Source organism: Peromyscus eremicus, unplaced genomic scaffold (genome assembly GCF_949786415.1).
Source record: "Peromyscus eremicus unplaced genomic scaffold, PerEre_H2_v1 PerEre#2#chrX_unloc_1, whole genome shotgun sequence".
NCBI classification, from domain to species: domain Eukaryota; kingdom Metazoa; phylum Chordata; class Mammalia; order Rodentia; family Cricetidae; genus Peromyscus; species Peromyscus eremicus.
The window spans coordinates 3,882,645-3,890,540 of record NW_026734288.1 but is presented as its reverse complement, the minus strand read 5'-3'; positions in this window follow the sequence as shown (position 1 = coordinate 3,890,540).

The window sequence follows — 7,896 nt, the reverse complement described above, 5'->3', positions numbered from 1 at the left end:
TTGTTTCTTTTTCTTGAAATTTCAAGGAAAATACACAGTACTTTCCATTTCCAATGTGCCACAAACAAGTTCAGATGACTTTTTTTCTGAATGTTGTAGTAATAATTGGAGTCAACAATAAAGAGAAACTTGAAGGAAAAGGGAGGAAAAATTTATGACAAATAGATGATTCCTATCTTACAAGTGACCTCTAACCTCAGTTTGAAAAAGGTGCAGATCCCAGTTTATTAGGAGAAAAGAGGCAGCATTTAACTCAAGCCTAGTGGAGTATACGTTTCTCATGCTCTCAGAGTGTTTCTCGGCCATATGTCCATGAATGGAAACATGTCTATTTCAGGACAACACATCTATTCAATTTGTACCAGGAATATATCTTCCTTAATCTAGAATTAATAATCACAGGTATAGAACCTCATGATAGAAGCATGAATAAAAAGGTATCTTTTCACTGCCCAGGCAGACACCTCACCTAATCTCAAGGAGTCTCATGAGCCTTCTGCAGGTGTGGAATTGGTACAGTAGAGTTAGAGATAGATAATACCATTCAACTAATAACCATGCAATTCAGATCCCAGATTTGTCTTGTAGGAAGCCATTAGAATGCAGGCAGTTACCAAATAAATTTCTGAGAAAATACAGGCAAATTAACATAGTTGTAATTTGTTATGCTTGCTGTAAGGAGAAGCACATGGCTGGTATTATTTGTTATAAATGTGCTTCTATTTCTATAAATGGATTACATTTAATTTTACCCCCAATTTTCTTCATTCCTCCTTCTCTGGATTCCAGTCTGTTTTCTTTGTGCAGAGTCTTGATATATACATCTTGAATGTGGTGAGAGGTTTAATCATTTGTGAAGGAAGTGGTTATGCTTCAGAATTCTATACCCAAACAAGGTCATTGTGTCTTCTTCAGTTTAGGAGTAGTTTCTCTTTAACCCTGTTTAGAGCTTTTGAAAATTTGACTTTCCTTCTAGTGAGAGGAATTAGTGTTCATTAGAATCCAATTGGAAAAATATGCATAGTCTGTAGGAACTGAAAACTGAATATGCAAATTTAAGCAGCACCATGGAGTTCCTGTGCATTCTTCATTTCTGCACAGACATGCATGTCATACAGCTCTGATTCTAGTAAATACCTTACCTTAGTGCCAGAAAAAGACAAAAAGATAAAATTTCGTTTAGTTAATTCCAAATATTAATGGAGAGTCTGAGTAATTACAATGCAATTAATGTAGAAAACAAAGATAAACTGAGTATGTGTGCAGATATTTATGTGGTCAATGTCACTTCCAGGGAGTGTTCCATGAATTACGTTTATTGTAACTATTGATATCTGATAAATTTCCAACAAAAACAATGAAGTTCAAGGATGGAATTCAGTGTTTTTCACTAAAATCTTAAGGTATTAGAGTGTTCTTTGGAGCTCACATATTGTAAAGAATTCCACTTGGTTCTCCTCATTTTTCTTTCTTTTATCCCTTTTTCTTCCTTCCTTCCTTCATTTCTTTTTTTGATTTTTCAAGAGAAGAGTTTCTTTGTGTTGCTTTTGGACCCTGTCCTGGAACTCAGTTTGTAGACCAGGCTGGCCACAAACACACAGGGATTCATCAGGCTCTGCCTCCTGCATGCTGGGATTAAAGGCATTTGCCACCACCGCTTGTCTCCTCATTTTTCACCCATAATTACTTAACAGTGTTCCTGGATGAAGTAATGTCATTGTGAAAATAAATTTGTGAAAAAATTTAATCATGACTCTCACTAAAAAGTTGCAGAACCTTAATATTATGAATAGTATCATGGTAACCAATGGGAAAAGTCAGTGGAGACTTTAGAGGGGAATACATTGCCTTCATGCTGCTTGGACATAAGCAACTAGATTTCTTTACCCAATTGAAGAATTACTTTCATGTGCGACTACCTCACAGATGCTGTTTGTTATCCTCCATGGAAGCCTCATTTGGCTTTAATCAACCACCCCAGAGAAAGAGAATGTGAGGATCCTTAATGATTCTCAATGTCAGCTGTGCTCAGCCTTAACTTGAAATACCAACCTGGCTCTGGTAGCTATAGCAAGTCAATTTAATCATGCTGCCACGTCTGTACTAAAGTCATTCATGCTGGCCAAACAGCCTACCTACCTAATGCATGAGAGTTGAACCTATCGTTTTCTCTGCCTCTGGGAGCTCATGTTGTTCTACATCTCTGCTCTGTTATAGTACACATAGTGAGCTTTTTGATCCTGCCTTCCAGTGTCTTGGTGTGTAGAATATATATGGGGCTTTTCCTGCTTTGAAATCAAAATATTATCAGAGAGGTAAAATTTTGAGATAAAGTTTCTTGAGAGGATCTACACAGAAGGGGAAGAGAGATGGCATTTTCTCAGGTAAATGTATGAATGGAGTGGATGTGAGACAATATTGACTGTTCTACAAATGCTTCTTTTGCTGTGATCTCAAACCTTTACATTACCTCTCCATTTCTATAAACCATTATTTTTCTTTTTCTGAAATGGTTGTCAAGTTAAAGTCTTTTGAGTGCATGTCCCACATATTCTGCTTTCCACTGTTTTCTCACCATTTTATTTTTTAGCATAAATTCTCTGAGTTAATGCATAATGTAACCTTCTGGTAGACAAAAAGAACATGTCCTACTGAGAGTGAAGTTGAGACATTTCACATGAATGAGAAAGAAGTCATGTTCCATGATCATTTTGCCCAGGTATCCATTTGCTCAATGTAGGCTTTTCCAAAAAGGAGGCACTGTGAAAAAGGATAACATGTCTTCTTTCAATGTATAATGTTTAAAGTAGTATTGTTATGAAAGACATACTGTGTTATATACTAAGATGAAATGTTTAAATGCAATACAAATTTCCAAGTGGAATTTGCCAGTTATAAGGTTTTATAAAATTATCACATCAGGCATATTTCCATTTTCTGTTTTGTGACTGGATTCAAAGAGTCTATTCTATCATTTCTTTTTGTCTGCTACTAACATTACAATGAACTTGCAATGCCCCTGTGTTGTGATGACACCTGCTAACAAACAATCACCTGGGAGTACATGTAACATTACATCTCATGGTTATATAGCACATTTTTTTGAACAAATGAACAAATGGAGACCTTGTAGGTACTTATTATAATACTGTGGATTTCACAAACAATGGAAAAGTCTCAATAAGATAAATTTAGGTTATTGAAGTGTCTTCTTAACAACCAAATGTACTAAATTGAGTGCAGAAATGGCATTATTTAAATACAATATTTACAAGTGAATCCAAAAGCTTTTTCACTGTTTAAAATAAACGTAAGAGAGAATCTAATCATTTGCCTCACTGAAATACTATAAAATGATGTAATTTTAGAAAGCAACATGGAAAGTAAAGGGAATGCCTCATTGGAGACACTGCTGAGGTGTCAATTTTTTACTCTGCCTTGCTTGCAAGCAAGTATATTACTTACCCAGGGTGAGAAATAATTTCAGTTGAGGCTATCCCTCAGATTCCATCCACTATTTCAAATACAGGAGTCAGTTATGTTTTAATTAATGATCTCAGGAAAATGGAATGTGAGGAAGGGGTCTGTACAACTTTGTACAGCTGTGTTCAGACTCAATTTAAAGCAGGGCACTGACACCACTTACCCATGTGATATAGATTTCCAGGATCTGAAGGAGTAAAGGACCCCCTCAAGGCAGGAAAGACAAAGCTAAGTTTCGGTCTGCCTGTAAAAGTTCAATGTTTCTGCATCTCTGCTGTGGCACAAGGCTCCAATTGCAATTTTTTTTAACCTGCTTTTGGATCTCTGAGTGTGGAATGCAGGTGCTGCAGCCTTTCACACAGAATAGTTTCAGAAAGGTGAAACTTTAAGATAAACTTCCTGACAGGATGCATTAAGAAGGGGAGGGACAGATGGCATGTTCTCAGGTAAATTCATGCACAAGGATGGGATGGTTTGACATTCCACACATAAATGCTTCATTTGCAGAGCTCTCAACCTTCACTATAATTCCTCACTAGAGGAAAACTATGTTTTTGTGTTTTATTATATTTCTAATATAATTTTTTTTATTATCAGTCATCTCCGCTCCACATTCTGCTTTCTACTCTTTCCTGCCTCTTTTATTTTCCAGTGTGACCTAACTACATCAGTTAATGACCTGAAATATTTATAAATTTTCTGATATTAGAGATGACTATTGAAAGAAAATCCATACTGAGCACAATTTCAGACATTATTTATCACTGAGAAGAGGTGCATATTTCATGAAATGTTTAGATGTTGAGTACTTTGATTCCATGAAAAAGTTACAATGTCCTTCCTCTTAATATATAACTTTTGAAAATTGCAGATTACTGATAACACAGAGAATTCTTTAGTTAAATGCTCTTTCCTTGGGCAAATAACTCAAACAATCATAACAAAGAGAAATTGAATTTTCACTTCAGAGTCCATTGACATTCAAGGATGTGACTATCAATTTCTCCAAGGAGGAATGGGAATTCCTGGACACATCTCAGAGGGATTTATACAGAGAGGTCATGTTTAAGAACTACAGCAACCTGGATTCTGTAGGTGAGAATAAATTCTTTCATATTGCTGCTTAGCACTATGAATGCCTAGTAACTTGTACTAGTCCTTGAATTGCTTTCTATCAATGAATCTGAGCTGCCAATTATTATTAGATATTGTTGAGTGTAATATTTATTGAAAATGTTCTTAATCTAAATGTTCTTTAATTTAGCAAATACTCCCTTAAATCCAATTATTTTTTGCAGTCACTCAGTAGCAATAATGTGTGAATACAGTCTGATTCCCACAGTTTTATTTTTGTAATGGCATAATGTATACAAAGTTGAATGTATACACAATTAAAATTATTGATTGCTTTAAACTCTATAACCACTGTCAAGTATGGATTAATAAAACTTCACTTATGAGTCTTTCCTTATGTAACTTGATATCCACTGAGTACAAGCCCGTGTTAGAACTCAACTCTTTCCCCATCATATAAATAAATTATCATGTCTCTTCTAATTCACAGGCCTTTCTGTATCAAAACCAGAGGTAGTCACGTGTCTGAGCAGAACAAAGAACCCTGGATCCTGAACACAGAGGAAGCAGAAGGTAGAGAACCAGGTAAGGTGGAAGGAAACAATGGTTTATGTATAAAGTACAAAACAAAAAAAAATGGAATCATAACTGGAGTGGGATTAGCCCAGCTCCTCATTCAAAGCAATGCCTGAGAATTTCATTTGGAATTGTGAACTAGGATTGAGAACACAGAAAATTTTACATGATTTTCCCTCATTTCATCAGAAGAGTGATTAGATGAAATTTATTATACCAATAGTAATTTCACAATGTATGTGGGGCTTTATTTTGTATTCCAATAAATGTCTGAATTTGTGTCCTGATTGTCAGTGATTCTAAGGTTTTTTTGAAATTTTTAAACATTTTGATATTATATCTGGATCAACATAGTTTTTTTTCTTTTAGCTCCTTGCTTACCATCCCTGTATGACACTAACCCATTGTCATGATTCCTGCACCATGTCTCATTCCCTCTATCAAAGAAAGAACATAAAATACATAAAAAAATCAAGGAATATTTGGGCTGGCCAATTGTTTCTGAACACAAGACTTTGAATATGATTGATATGCCCTAGTGTTACTCATTGAAAAACCGATTTTGTTACTCCTGGAAGCTAAGGACTACACATACATTCTTGTCACAAATTTTGACTTTGGGCCTACTTTTAACTTTAGAAGCTGAGATTTTGTTTGACTTGGGCTTCTGTGGAGTTTGGCCTTGCTGTCACAGACTTGGTGATTTATGACCCATTGTTCCTATAATGTTTGTAAATTTCTTCCCTAAATTCATTTACCATTTCTAGCCTCTATGTTCTCTCAGCATATATTTATTCATAGGTACCTAAACCTTTATGCAAGGGTTAAGATAAAAGAATCCCAGAGAGGGCTCAGTTCTCTAAAATCTCCTAATTAAGCTTCTCCAGTGAAGGATGAGTGATGCACAAATATATGTGTATAACATTATAGGATTAGTTTAATGCCATGTTCATTAAGCAGAAAAATAATCAATTTTTTACCTTGATCCCATGATCAATTTGGTCTCAGTTTCTTGTCTGCAATACTAGTGTCAGGTACAGGTTCAAACAATGGAGTGGGATTTAAGAAAATCAAATGCTGGTTAATGATTGCCAACACAGTTGTTCCAATTTTGTGCATTTCTTTCATGCCAATGAGAATATTCAGTCACATGGTACATAACGATGAAAGACTGATGAGTACTTTTCTTCTCATGTAGCATATATGACACTATGAAAATATTTGAGTTGGGTTGAAGTGTTCTGTTGAACACATGTTTGATATCTTCTCACTCCATTTTTTAAATATATGAGCCTTTTTATTGAGTTTTTGATGATTATTACAAAAGTGATACCTGCTATGTTTGGGTATAACACCAGAAAACAATGCAACCCATTACTTGTACAGGAGGCTTTATTTGTTGGCACATGATTTCAAGTTTGGGTATTGGCTACACCATCATACAGTAAAGACATTTAAAATGTTTTTTGATATTCACTTGTTTTAACAAGCTTCCACAGAAGTACAGTTGACTATGTTTCTTTAAAAGAAGATTTCTTTGTGAGCCAGAGACATGAAAATGATTCCCTGCAAATCTGATTACCAGAGGGCTATTACCAGGACACAGACAGTGGAAAGAGGTTTCTGAAAACTACCATCTAATCATATGCATGCCACATATATAGTCAATAAATATATAAATATGTTTTTAAGATTATCAAGAAAAGAACTGTAATCTTAGTTATTCCTCTTGGTATTTGCTCTTCTACAGTACTCTAACATCACTTTCATGACTTAATACTGTTTTAATTTCTCATTCTTTTTAATAGTGCTGTTTTTAATTAACCCTTTTGTGGAAAAATCCTACATCCCCATTGGCTCCATGCTAGTTACCTAAACTCTATAGAAAATATAGAGAAGAAAATCTTAAAAGCTAGCATCTACAAATTTGAGAAAATATGCAGTATTTGTCTTTCTGGATTAAGTCACTTATAATAATTTTTTTTTCAGTTTTACTCATTTACCAACAATATGTATAATACAAAAAAAGAGTTTCTTAGCATATAACCTACCAATGATAAATCAAATGAATAAAGAATTTATCATGTCACATGTTAATTAATAATTAAAAAAACAAACTCAAGAAAACGAGATGGATTCAGGACAGAATTCCACCAGAACATTAGAGAAAAACTAACATCAATCCATTTACAGTTATATGACAAAAGGGAAACTTTCCATTTCAAGAATATCTCAAAAGAATTATCTACTAGGATCAAGGTGACATCATCCAAAAGATGTTAATAGGAAAGAACATAAGTAAATAAAGACACATAATGTATTAGGAGAACAAACTATATGAAACAGACCAAATGGTCTCTTCAATAAATGCAGAAAATACTTTCATTAAAATAAAACATCCCTTCATTATAAAACTTCTACAGTAGGAGGAACATATCCACAAGTAATAGAATATGTTTACTGCAAGTAATTACCAACATAATCACTAAATGGAGAAAATGCAAAACATTTTATAACTGGGAAAATAAAGGAAACTCACTCTCTCCATACGTGTTATATGTTATGCTTGAAGTCTTAAGTGTCAGTCTAAGATCATATGAAGTTCAATGGGATACAGAAAGGAAAGAAAAAAGTCATACTATCCTTAATACATAATATTTATTTTATACCAGAAAATTTAAATCAAGATTCTATTGAGTGGTGCTAAGGTTATTGCTCATTTCTGCATCACCTTTTGTACTGACTTTCCTTCCATCATAACTG